Raw genomic sequence first — 13,627 nt, 5'->3', positions numbered from 1 at the left:
TGTGTGTGTGTGTGGAGGGTGTGTGTGAAGGATTGTGGGGGTTTGTGGTGTGGTGGAAATGGGTACCCATTGTCCTTCTGAAGTATAGAATAGAAACCGTGTTTTGCGAGATTTGGTATTGTATTGTATTGTATTGTGTTGTATTGTATTGTATTTATTGTATTGTATTTATTGTATTGTATTGTGTTGTGTTGTATTGTATTGTATTTATTGTATTGTGTTGTATTTATTGTATTGTATTGTGTTGTATTGTATTTATTGTATTGTATTGTGTTGTGTTGTATTGTATTGTGTTTATTGTATTGTATTGTGTTTATTGTATTGTATTGTATTTATTGTATTGTATTGTGTTTATTGTATTGTATTGTATTTATTGTATTGTATTGTATTTATTGTATTGTATTGTATTTATTGTATTGTATTGTGTTGTGTTGTATTGTATTGTGTTTATTGTATTGTATTGTGTTTATTGTATTGTATTGTATTTATTGTATTGTATTGTGTTGTGTTGTATTGTATTGTATTTTTTGTATTGTATTTATTGTATTGTATTGTATTTATTGTATTGTATTGTATTTATTGTATTGTATTGTATTTATTGTATTTATTGTATTTATTGTATTGTATTTATTGTATTGTATTGTATTTATTGTATTGTATTGTATTTATTGTATTGTATTTATTGTATTGTATTTATTGTATTTATTGTATTGTATTTATTGTATTGTATTGTATTTATTGTATTGTATTGTATTACTCTTTTTGTTACAACAGATTTCTCTGTCGTGTCGTGTCCGAACTCCCTGATCCCAAAGGACTATAAACAACTTAATATGTTATCTTTTCACAACAGGCTGTACTTCAACAAAGCTGTTTGCATGCATAATGTTATATATGGAAATGCTCCAAAAAAGATTGCAAACACTTTTAAAACTAATGAACACAGACACAACCACATGCTCTGCATACCCAGACCAAGAAACAACCTTTACAAATCCAGCTTTCTGTATTCTGGTGGAAATTTATGGAATAATCTCCCACTCACTCTGAAAAGTATCGTAAATAAAAACGTGTTTAAGAAAAATCTGAATAATCACCTCAATGAAAATAATAAACAATAATACAAATTTTGATCTGTTAGTCTAATATTCCTATCATTAATTGTGGAATGTTTTGTATGTTTGTGTTGGCAAGGATTTTGCACTAAATGGGGGAACATGTGTATGTGGGTGGGATGGGCATGGTGTAATTGTGTCCGAGAATTTGTGTTCAGTGGTGTGTGTGTGTGTGTGTGAATGGAAATGCAAATGTGTATTTCTTTATCACAATATTCTTGTACATATATATGAATATATATATGCCTTTTGTTGTTATTGTTGCTCTTCATCTGCTTATTTCTTCTCTCTCTCTCTGTGTCTCTGTCTGTCTGTCTGTCTGCCTCTCTCCTATATTTTTTTCCCTTTTTTATTCTAGTTTTTTTTTTTTGGGGGGGGGGGGGGGTTTGTTGTTGTTTTTTTCATTGGTGGCTTGATGTAAAAAAATTTTTTAAAAAGCAAAAACAAAAAGCAATTGTTGCTTATTCAATTTTCCATCATGAAATAAAATCTTGACTTGACTTCACACACACACACACACACACACACACACACACATTTGGGTGGGGGGTGGGATCTAATAGAGTCAGGTGGGGAAGAAAAAAAAACGACAAGACAAAACAAGACAAAATTCTTTATTTCGAGGATAATAGATAAGCACTGGTGTGCTTTTTATATATATATATATTTTTTTTTTTTTTTAATTACATCCAGTCCCCGCCCTGAATCGGGTCTACACTGCACAATACTGAATAGAAATTAAAGCACGGTGTTCACAGAAATACATAAAAGGGGGGGGGGGGGGCGCGTGGGGCGGGAGGGGCGGGGGGGAGGGGGCGTGAATCAACGATTAATCAACAATTCTGGCGTGTGTGCTGATGTGTGCGACCGCGCAGGTTGTATTTCTTAGTGTCAGAGCGTGGATGTGTATGAGAGAGAGAGAGAGGAAGGCGGGGGGAGGAAGAGGGGGGGGGGGGGGGGGGCACGGGGAGGAGGAGGGGGTGAAGGAGAGCGCGGTGACCTAAGGGGAATAAGCAGCACATAATGTCAGGCAGCAACGCTTATGTCCCTTGGACTCGGCGTGTGAGCAAGCGTGTGTGACTGCGCGCGCTTTGTGTGTGTGTGTGTGTGTGTGTGTGACTGTGAGTGTGTGTTTCAGTTTCTTTGCCAAATCTTTTCGAGTCACAGCCGAACCTTTCAAGTTGTCAGAGACAGATGAAAAGTTTTTATCACCACAATTTCCGTCACTGCCGGCTTATGTGCAAAAACTGAGTCAAAGCAAGGGTTGAACTCATTTGTGGTAAGTTTGTGTTTTTTTTATCTTGTTTTTTTTTAATTCACATTGAATACCAAATTGAGAAAGCTGAATATTCGCAATATATGTCCATACTATACACAACTGGGTTATGTAGACTTCTCTCTCTCTCTCTCCCCTTATATATCTCTCTCCTCTTATTCTCCTCTATTTAGTGTTGTAATTGTTAAATTACCATTCATGTATCCATGACTGTAAGATGCAAGCTGTACTGATATAATGATCCCCCCACCCCCACCCCCACCCCTTTGTTTATGTTACTGTTTCGCCTTCGAGGGCAGCATGAAAAAAAACCCATTATTTTGCTTATTGTATTACCCTCAGAAAATAAAATTTATTCAATTCTCTCTTAGTCTAATTGCAGTAAAGTGTCAAAGTATCTGTTTTTGTTGTGGGGTTTTTTTGTGTGTTTTTTTTTAACATATTAGTGTATTTGACTCTGAGTCTGTTGTTTTCTGTTCCATTTTGTTTTATTATTTTCACCATTATTTTCTGATTTACACGAGAATTATACAGCTAATGACATTAAACATATCTCTCTCTCCCCCCCCACCCCCCCATTTAAGCATGCTTGAATAATCATTGAATGATTTATATATACTTTGTTATGTGTTCGTATTGATATGATGTGTTTCGATGTTACATGGTCAAATAATTATTATATGATATTTTGTACTTTGTTTTGTGTGTACTGTCCGAACCTTGTACTTTGTTTTGTGTGTACTGTCCAAACCTTGTACTTTGTTTTGTGTGTACTGTCCGAACCTTGTACTTTGTTTTGTGTGTACTGTCCAAACCTTGTACTTTGTTTTGTGTGTGCTGTCCAAACCTTGTACTTTGTTTTTTGTGTACTGTCCAAACCTTGTACTTTGTTTTGTGTGTACTGTCCGAACCTTGTACTTTGTTTTGTGTGTACTGTCCAAACCTTGTACTTTGTTTTGTGTGTACTGTCCAAACCTTGTACTTTGTTTTCTGTGTACTGTCCAAACCTTGTACTTTGTTTTGTGTGTACTGTCCGAACCTTGTACTTTGTTTTGTGTGTACTGTCCAAACCTTGTACTTTGTTTTGTGTGTACTGTCCAAACCTTGTACTTTGTTTTGTTTGTACTGTCCAAACCTTGTACTTTGTTTTGTGTGTACTGTCCAAACCTTGTACTTTGTTTTCTGTGTACTGTCCAAACCTTGTACTTTGTTTTGTGTGTACTGTCCAAACCTTGTACTTTGTTTTGTTTGTACTGTCCAAACCTTGTACTTTGTTTTGTGTGTACTGTCCGAACCTTGTACTTTGTTTTGTGTGTACTGTCCAAACCTTGTACTTTGTTTTGTGTGTGCTGTCCAAACCTTGTACTTTGTTTTTTGTGTACTGTCCAAACCTTGTACTTTGTTTTGTGTGTACTGTCCAAACCTTGTACTTTGTTTTGTTTGTACTGTCCAAACCTTGTACTTTTTTTCTGTGTACTGTCCGAACCTTGTACTTTGTTTTGTGTGTACTGTCCAAACCTTGTACTTTGTTTTGTGTGTGCTGTCCAAACCTTGTACTTTGTTTTGTGTGTGCTGTCCAAACCTTGTACTTTGTTTTGTGTGTGCTGTCCGAAACTTGTACTTTGTTTTGTGTGTACTGTCCAAACCTTGTACTTTGTTTTCTGTGTACTGTCCAAACCTTGTACTTTGTTTTGTGTGTACTGTCCAAACCTTGTACTTTGTTTTCTGTGTGCTGTCCAAACCTTGTACTTTGTTTTGTGTGTACTGTCCAAACCTTGTACTTTGTTTTGTGTGTACTGTCCAAACCTTGTACTTTGTTTTGTGTGTACTGTCCAAACCTTGGCGACGAACAACTGAAAAAAAAGGCACAGTACCCCCTGTCACATGGACTTTTTAACTCACTCAGTACGGCCAGTCCTCTCTTCTCCTCTACACAGACCCCTCGGATGTCCAGTGGGTGTCTGAATGACCCAACCTTTAGCTTCCGTCGTCAGAATTGTGGTATTCTTTGTCAACATTCACCTCTTCAGTATAAGAGCCTTCCGCTTGCAATATTTTGATGATGGTAATTGGGGTGAAACGCTGTTAACGTCGTCTCTTTCGCCGTTCGTATGGAGAGAGTTAAGCAAATGACAAAGTGCCACAGTGTCGCTTATCTCTTAGTAGTTTATTTTGCTCCATATCTGTTTTTCTTTATGTAGGGGGACGAGGTGTTGAGGGGTTGTCGTGCCATGCACCCATGAAGACTCGTACCACACTCTCGTCCAATTCTCCATTCAAATTTTTATTCAATTTCATACGAAATCTTAAACGAAAAAAAACACAACAAAAAACAAAAAACAAAGAAAACCTGAAAGAAGAGAAACAAAACAAGCAAAATGAATAGCAACGAAACAAAAGGGTATACCATGTCCACGTGATCATGGCAAATTAAAGGCAATTAAACAATAGCATTCATTACCATGCCTGGCAACACATTATTAAAACAAGAACAACATCTACCATGTCCACATGATCATGGCAAATTAATGGTGATTAAACAAATATTGCCATGTCCGCATGGTCATGGTAAAACAAAAGAAAAATAAGAAACAGCACAAACCATGCCCACATGATTATGGTGAAATAATGTCAATGAAGTAAACCAATGTCTGCCATGTCCACATGACCATGGCAAGTCAATAATGATTACACAAAATTACAGATTTATCATCAAAACATACTGTATACAGAATGCATAAAAAGGGGAAATACTTGCAGTTTGAAGGAATGAGCGAGCAATCAGTGGAATTTTTCCACAGATAAAATCATGGAATTCTGTGAAGCTCTTCCACAGACAATCATATCAACACATACAATTGAAACCATAATCAAGATATTTCTTAATTAGCAACGGGTTGGTAGCTATACGTTTTCCTAAATAACAAAAAATACTATTCAATGTATGGGGCTTTGTGAACACAACCCCATAATGAGTCCTTAAAACAACAGCAATAAACAAACACACACAAAAATATTAACACACACCTCAGGACTAAGATGTTTCCCACAGGCGCTCGTGCCCGCTGCCTGTCAGCCTCACACACACATTCTGCCCGTGAACCTGAGTCACTGAGCACAAGCTGACAATCATCAGCACCTAACATCACTAGTCCAGATCTCAACATAACTGGACATTAGAGAACAACCAAACCATCGGAAACCTGCTATACACTGGTAAATCACTTCGATCTCAGCTTAGCACAACGCTCTCTCTCTCTCTCTCTCTCTCTCTCTCAGTCTCTCACACACACACACACACACACACACACACACACACTCAGAATCTTTGTCAGCTACTCTGTCTTTATGCTGACATTGACTTAGCAAAAACTGAAAAGCCTCATTCCTGGCTAAACTACAGCAAATAATACAATTTAAACAGTACATAAAACATCAAACGTTTAACATCTCTCAGCAATTTACAACAAAAGAACACATTTTTTTCTGGTTCCAAATGTCCGCTTCAGGCTTTAGAACTGTGTTTTTACCGGAAAGTCACAAAATAACCTTGACACATGAACCCTAGGCCCGGTATGTGTTGCTATACCGAACATTTTAACGGACACGCACACCAGCCTATAAACTATCAGTTCTTGCAAGAAGTGGTCAACAGCAAAAAAATTAATTACATGTAAATGAAAGATTCTTCTCTTGAAGTGAACTTACTATATCACTGACCTAGAAACCGTTCATAATAAAATGAACATCTAACAATCTTTTATAAATAACATAGTTCTTCCATGATAATTTATGTCACAAGAAAAATAACAACAAAATCATTCTCCATAAAAGTCTGTATGAGACTTGCAAACAAAAGACATTTAATATAGCAGCATACAGAATAAAAATGAACAACACTCTTTAGTAATATCTAATAATTCCTGGCAGGCAAATTTTCCAAAGTCAGACTTTCTTCTGAATTACTATGCCATAAAAATGTTTTCCCTAACAAGAAAAAACAAAATTCAGTCTTCAGCCAAACAATTGGTTTGTAATTTGTTGGTTTTCCTGCAGACAGCCAAGACCGAATTCATATCAGAGAAAAATCTCACATACCCCAGTCTCTCCCCTTCCACAAAGCACCTGCTCGCTCTGTGATGTAGTCTCTCCAGTGGCTGGAGCCAAAGTGACCCAGGGCTCTAAGAAGATGCCCAAGGTACTATATTCATCCTTCCTCAATACGATGTAGTACCCTCAGATTCAGTCCCAACAATACTATTATTCACAAAATAAGAAACATAAAATTTTCTGAAACTCTAACCAAAAGCAAAAAAAATAAATAAGAATTCTTACCAACTAGGCCAAGTTAGGTTGGTATACAAGAATAAAGAAAGATATTCCCACACTTCTAATGGCGGGAAAATTAACAAAGGACGCTTACAACCCCTCATTAATTAGTTCTAGACATTCCAAGACATTAATCAACTTGGGTCCCCACATAGCTCAGAGGTACAAGCCACGTGGTGGAAGGGAGATAACCTAGCCCTTCCACTCAGTTCAGCACAGTTGGTAACAGACATTCCTGCTGCATATGACAGGTCACTTTATTGTCCTCTCACATTTTCTGTTCCATTTCATCTGTTTTGTACCATTTTTTGTATTTGTATTTGTATTTCTTTTTATCACATCAGATTTTTCTGTGTGAAATTCGGGCTGCTCTCCCCAGGGAGAGCGCGTCACTACACTACAGCGCCACCCATTTTTTTGTATTTTTTCCTGCGTGTAGTTTTTTATTTGTTTTTCCTATCGAAGTGGATTTTTCTACAGAATTTTGCCAGGAACAACCCTTTTGTTGCCATGGGTTCTTTTACGTGTGCTAAATGCATGCTGCACACGGGACCTCAGTTTATCGTCTCATCCGAATGACTAGCGTCCAGACCACCACTCAAGGTCTAGTGGAGGGGGAGAAAATATCGGCGGCTGAACCATAATTCAAACCAGCGCACTCAGATTCTCTCGTTTCCAAGGCGGATGCGTTACCTCCAGGCCATCACTCCACTACCATTTTGTTCCAATTTGTACCTGCTATGTCACAAGAGCTTTACAGCTAATGATATTAAACATTTCAGTGTTTAGTGTTCTCTCTCCCTCTCTCTCTCTCTCTCTCTGGGAAGACTCACTAAACACTGAATCCAGTTTTCCTTCCAGTTGCTATGTATACCTATCTGGGGCGGTATTCAAGAGAACATCGTGCCTGAGGGTAAATGTGTACCTGCAGGTAATCTGCCTGAGGCAAGGCAAACTGCCCGAGGGTAAGCAATATCCAGTAGTCATGAACACAAGAGTCTACCCGCGTGTCTACAAACCCCGAAGGCAATTTTCCCTTACTACCTGCCAAGGGTGACTGCCCACGAAGCAGAGGTAAATATGGCGGATCCTTTTGCAGCGTTTTTCTTTCTTTTTTTTCTTTCTTTTTTTTAAGGGAAAACAGGCGTGCTTTACGGATAGCACGTGTTTTGCAAACTCTCTCCACAATGTTCCGAGCTGTTGTAGGGATTTTTAAAAAAAAAAAAAAAAAAAAGACGATGGGTTAGCTGTCTGAGCAAACCCCGTGTGTCTTGAATACGAAGATAACTTATCCTTCAAGGTAAACTGTACCCACGGGTCCCAACCATGTCAAAGACAACTTGCCTGAAGGCAAAATGAATTTTGTCTTGAATGCCGCCCCGTGGTTTCTGCTATACGTCCAGGTGACATTTATTTTGACAGGAAGGATGGAGCTTCGGCCATTGAATCATTTGATGTCTATGTACTTTATCACAGGTCATCACAGGGGCGTGTGAACAGTGTGCTTTATTGGTCTGAAACGTCGGCAGTTTATGAGGCTTGTCATTGTCGTCATCGTCGTCGTCGTCATCATTATCTTTGTGTTGTTGACTCTTTTCTTATTCAAAAGGGGGAGGGGCGTGTTGTTTTTTTCCAGCAACCACTGTTGTGATTCTGTGTCAACTCGATTTCATACTCTCTCTCTCTCTCTCTCTCTCTCTCTCTCTCTCCTATCTCTCTCTCTCCTCTCTCTCTCTGTCTCTCTCTCTCTCTCTCTCTTAATCTCTCTCTGTGATTCCCTCTGTCTGTCTGTCTTTGTCTGTCTCTTTATCTGTCTGTCCTTCTGTCTCTGTTTCTGTCTGTCTGTCTCCCCCACCCCACATCCCATCTCTCTCTCTCTCTCTTTTCTTTCTCTTCTTTTCTCTCCCCCTCCCTCTCTTTCTCTCTCCCCTGCCTCTCTCTCTCCCCTCCCTCTCTTTCTCCACCCTCTCTTTCTCTCTCCCACCCTTCCTTCTCCCCCCACTTTCTCTCTTTCTCTTTCCCCCTCCCTCTCTTTCTCCACTTTCTTTCTCTCTCCCCTCCCTCTCTTTCTCCACCCTCTCTTTCTTTCTCCCACCCCCTCCTTCTCCACCCCACTTTCTCTCTTTCTCTCTCTCCCTCCCTCTCTCCCCCTCCCTCTCTTTCTCTCCCCCCCACCCTCTCTTCCTCCACCCTCTCCTTCTCCTCCCTCACTGTCTCTCTTTCCCCATCTTCCTTTTACTCTCCCTTTACTTCTCTCTCCCTCTTTCTGTCTTTCTCTCTCCCCTTTCTCTCTTTCTTTCTCCAGCCCCCTAGCACTCCCTGGAATTCAACCCTAAATACAATAAGGCTGTTTGTTTTCTTTCTGTGCATAAAGTAGCATGTGACTACGCATCCCCTTCAGCTGTATAAATAATTTCCCAGTTAACAACATAAGACATGTACAAAGGTTGATAGTACTTCTTCCAAAAATTGACCTTTTTAGGTTTAGTCTCATTGTACAGCAGGAGTACTTACCATAACATTAAATCCCAAGCTGACCACGAAGACAAAGATGGCTGTATACAACGCCTGTGTCCTCAGCACCTTGCTGTATGGCAGTGAGGCGTGGACCACACATGCTCGTCAGGAGAAAAGGCTCAATACCTTCCACCTGAGAAGCCTACGGCGCATACTTGGCATCTCCTGGCAAGACACGGTGACAAACACCGAAGTCCTGACTCGTGCTGGCCTCCCGACCATGAGACAGCGTCGGCTGCGCTGGCTGGGCCACGTTCGCCGCATGGAAGATGGTCGCATCCCAAAAGACATCCTATATGGAGAGCTCGCCACGGGGCAGAGAAGCATCGGCCGCCCACAGCTGAGATACGAAGACGTTTGCAAACGTGACATGAAGGCGCTTGAGATCAACACTGGGGGGTCCTGGGAGGACCTTGCAGATGACCGCAACGGATGGAGAAGCACTCTCAAGAATCAGCTACGGATTGGTGAGGACAAACTGTCAGCTGCTGCAGCAGAAAAGCGAGCTCGCAGAAAAGGGACGGCAGCCGACAGACCAGCATCAGCTTACACATGTGATCGCTGCGACAGAGACTGTCTCTCTCGCATCGGTCTCTACAGTCACAGGCGACGCTGCTTGGTCCAAGCAGACAGCCCAGTTAGACATTAGGTCGGATATACTCTATCCATGGTCAACTATGACCACAACAACTTTAAAGATAATCTAAAAAAGGTAGGTATACCTATTCAAAAAGCTGGGAGTCACCTGAAATCCAGTATTGTTTTTGATGCTTTGGGGGTTCCCTCTCGCTTCCTTACTTCTGTTTGTCTGTCTGTTTTACATGTGTGTGTGTGTGTGTGTGTGTGTGTGTGTGTGTGTGTGTGTGTGTGTGTGTGAATGGTTGTGAATGGTGGGATCACGGGAGATGGGGTTGACTGTATCTTGATTGTGTTTTAATTTATTTCCTTTGGCTCGTTTTTTGCTTCTTCAGCTTTATTCCCTCTTTAAGGCGAGAGCTGGATGTAAAACAAACAAACAAACAACAACAACAAAAAACAAAGCATGTTGCTTGCGTACCTATTACCCACGATAATAAAGATTTTTTTCATTGTTTCTCTCTGTCTGTCTGTCTGTCTGTCTCTCTCTCTCTCTCAACATATATATATATATATCCTTCTATCTATATATCTACACAGATACACACATCTGTATCTATCTCTATCTATCTATCTCTCTCTATATATATGTATATGTCTCTCTCTCTCTCTCTCTCTCTCTCTATATATATATATATATATATATATATATATATATTATTTACGACCCTTTCCATTCTTTCTTATTCCCTTTCTCACTCTCTCTCTTCCCATTCCAACCTTCAAACCTCTCTCTCTTCCCATTCCAACCTTCAAACCTCTCTCTCTTCCCATTCCAACCTTCAAATCTCTCTCTCTTCCCATTCCAACCTTCAAACCTCTCTCTCTTCCCATTCCAACCTTCAAATCTCCAACCTTCAAATCTCTCTCTCTTCCCCTTCCAACCTTCAAACCTCTCTCTCTTCCCATTCCAACCCTTTCCAATCTCTCTTTCTCTTACAGCCTTTCCTCTCTCTCTCTCTCTCTCTCTCTCTCTCTCTCTCTTGAGCGAGTGAATGTATGAGGAAGCGTGTGTATGTTGGGAGTGATCAGCGAGATGCCCCATGGTTTGATGCTGAATGTAAAGAGGCAAAACACAAAGCCAGACAATTGTTAACAATGTTAAGACAAACCAAGGATGATAAGCACCGATTACCCTATGTGAAAGCTCGGAAGGAATATAAGGATTTGTGTAAGGTAAAGAAAGTCAGTTTCGGAATTTATTTACTCAGAACGAGGTTATAACTACTGATAGCAGAGCCATTAGTGAAGTGCAACCAGAGGAATCAAATATATCTGATGAACTAAGTCATGATATTTCAGAACAAGAAGTTGCAGATGCTATTCGGAATTTTTTTTTAAAAAGGCGAGGCTTGTGGTGTAGACAGTATTCTGGCAGAAATGTTAAAATCAGCTGATAATATTGCTGTGCATTTTTTTAACAAAACTGTTTAACATTCTGTTTGATAAGGGCACGTATCCAGATGAATGGGCGAAGGCAATAATTGTTCCAATTTTTAAAAAGGGAGATAGTAGTTCAACAGACAACTATAGGGGCGTGTCTTTGCTCAGTCTTATTAGCAATTTTATTTTTATTTTTAATATTAATGCTAATCAGTGCTAAACGGAAGACTTGTCAAATGGGCTGAAGAAAATGATATGCTAACAGAGTCACAGGCTGGATTCAGGCGTGGTTATGCCACAACAGATCTTTTTTTTTTACTCTGAACGCGGTTATTGAGAAATCATTATCAAAGAAGGGAGGCAAGCTTTACGCCTGTTTTGTTGATCTGAGAAAAAAATTTGACTCTGTGCAACGTCAGTCTTTGTTTGATATTTTAGAAAGGTATAAATGGGAAATTTATGAATGCTATCATTGCTATGTATAAATGTGTTACGTATTGAAGATAAGTTAACTGAGTTTTTTTTTTTATTGTCCCGTTGGCTTAAGGCAAGGTTGTATGTTAAGCCCTATATTGTTTTCGTTATTTGTTAACGAAATTGCATCAGCAGTTGAAATCAGTGGTATTCATGGAATTCAGTTTTTGCCTGATTTATTAGAGTTGTTCATTCTTCTGTTCGCGGATGATATTGTACTGCTATCTAACACTGCGATTGGTCTGCAAAATCAAATTAATATTCTGAATAATGCATGTAAAACACTCTTCTTGAATGTAAATACTGACAAGACTAAAGTGATGGTTTTTCGAAAAGGTGGCTTTTTGGGAAGATATGAAAAGTGGAATCTCGATGGAAATGCTCTAGAAGTAGTGAATGAATATAATTATCTAGGGTTTGTTTTTACGACAAAAATGAGTATATACAAAGGAGTAGGGATTTTAGCAGCAAAAGGCAAACATGCATGCATTGACTGTATAAAATATATAACGAAACTGAATGATATTTCCAAAGGATGTTTTTTTCAAAATATTTGATGCTCAGGTACAACCCATTCTATTGTACGCTTCTGAGATGTGGGGTCTTAACAGACTTGATAATATTGAGAAGGTTCATTCCTTTGCATGTAAACGTTTTTTGAACATACCACTTAGAGTACCAAACAAGTTTGCATACGGCGAATTAGGACGTTATCCACTGTATATAAATAGTGAAACAAGGTGTATCAAGTACTGGTTAAGGTTGCTGAATATGAATGTGCACCGATTACCCAGACAGGCATATTTGATGTTGTTTAACTTAGACGAAAGGGGAAAAAATGCTGGGTGTCTTTAGTAAAAAATACTTTATTTAGACTTGGGTTTGGATATGTCTGGTTGCAACAAGGCGTTGGTTGTGAGCAAACATTTTTGTCATTATTTAAGCAAAGAATGAAAGATATATTTATGCAGGAGTGGGACGAGTCAGTAATGTCTAAAGATATATATCGTAACTACAGACTGTTTAAAACTGGTTTTCAGTGTGAGCAATGTTTTGACTTTGTGGATAAAAAGTGTTTTAGGGACTGTTTGGTAAAATTACGGCTTGGTTTGCTCCCAATGAATGGATCATTTTTTTTAGAAGAACATTCAAATGTAATTCAAATTACGCATGTAAATGTTGTAATGTGATCGAAGATGAAAGCCATTTTATAAACAATTGTGTCCTTTACAACAACCTGCGGCAAAAACATCTGAACTCTGAAGGTCAATCGTATGTTCACTTGCTGAAGAATGGTTCTGTTTACAGTATTCGTAAACTCTGCATTTATATATTTAATGCCCTGAAGATACGACAGGAATTCTTTGACAACAATGATGAAAGTTAGAATTAATTTCCTATGCACAAGAAGCACTTTTGTTCTACAGGTTTAAGTTAGTACGTATTTTACATTTTGTTGTGGCTGAGTGATCACCATATTGTGTACTTTTGACCTCTTTCTAGGGGCCGGAGGCCTGGAGATTAAAGTTTTGTTCTTGTTCTTGTTCTTTCCCTTCCAACCCTTTCCAATCTCTCTCTCTCTTTCCCTTCCAACCCTTTCCAGTCTTTCTCTCTCTCTTTCCCTTCCAACCCTTTCCTTTCTCTCTCTCTCTTTCCCTTCCAACGTTTTCATTCTGTCTCTTTCCATTCCCACTTTTCACATACCCATCCTTCTCATTCATTCCCCTCTTTATACCCGTAGTCCCCCGCCTCCCCCACCCCACCCCCACCCCCCCCCCCCCACAGCAAGCATACACACAGACAAGACAACTCACGTGCACAACATACTCGCAGACACAACGCGCTGTCCCCCCCCACCCCCCCGCACCCTCCAGCCCCCCAGACCCCCTCCCCCCCT

At 39.5% G+C, this 13,627-nt stretch overlaps 1 protein-coding gene across 3 annotated transcripts in view; it reads left to right on the top strand.

Annotated features, from left to right (window-relative positions):
• Window positions 1–13,627, top strand: part of LOC143286710 (prestin-like) — a 54,292-nt gene that overhangs the window by 20,082 nt on the left and 20,583 nt on the right. The window contains exon 1 of one of the 3 annotated variants that reach the window (XM_076594400.1): window positions 2,257–2,394. The exons of the other annotated variants lie outside the window; for them this stretch is intronic. The gene's annotated coding sequence lies outside the window, so the exon portion shown is untranslated. Of the gene's footprint in view, window positions 1–2,256; window positions 2,395–13,627 lie in introns of those variants that run through there. 3 annotated transcript variants of the gene reach the window in all.

This window comes from Babylonia areolata, chromosome 10, assembly GCF_041734735.1.
Source record: "Babylonia areolata isolate BAREFJ2019XMU chromosome 10, ASM4173473v1, whole genome shotgun sequence".
Classification (NCBI taxonomy): Eukaryota; Metazoa; Mollusca; class Gastropoda; order Neogastropoda; family Buccinidae; genus Babylonia; species Babylonia areolata.
Note: the sequence above shows the minus strand (reverse complement) of the source record. Positions and strands in the feature narration are given on the sequence as shown.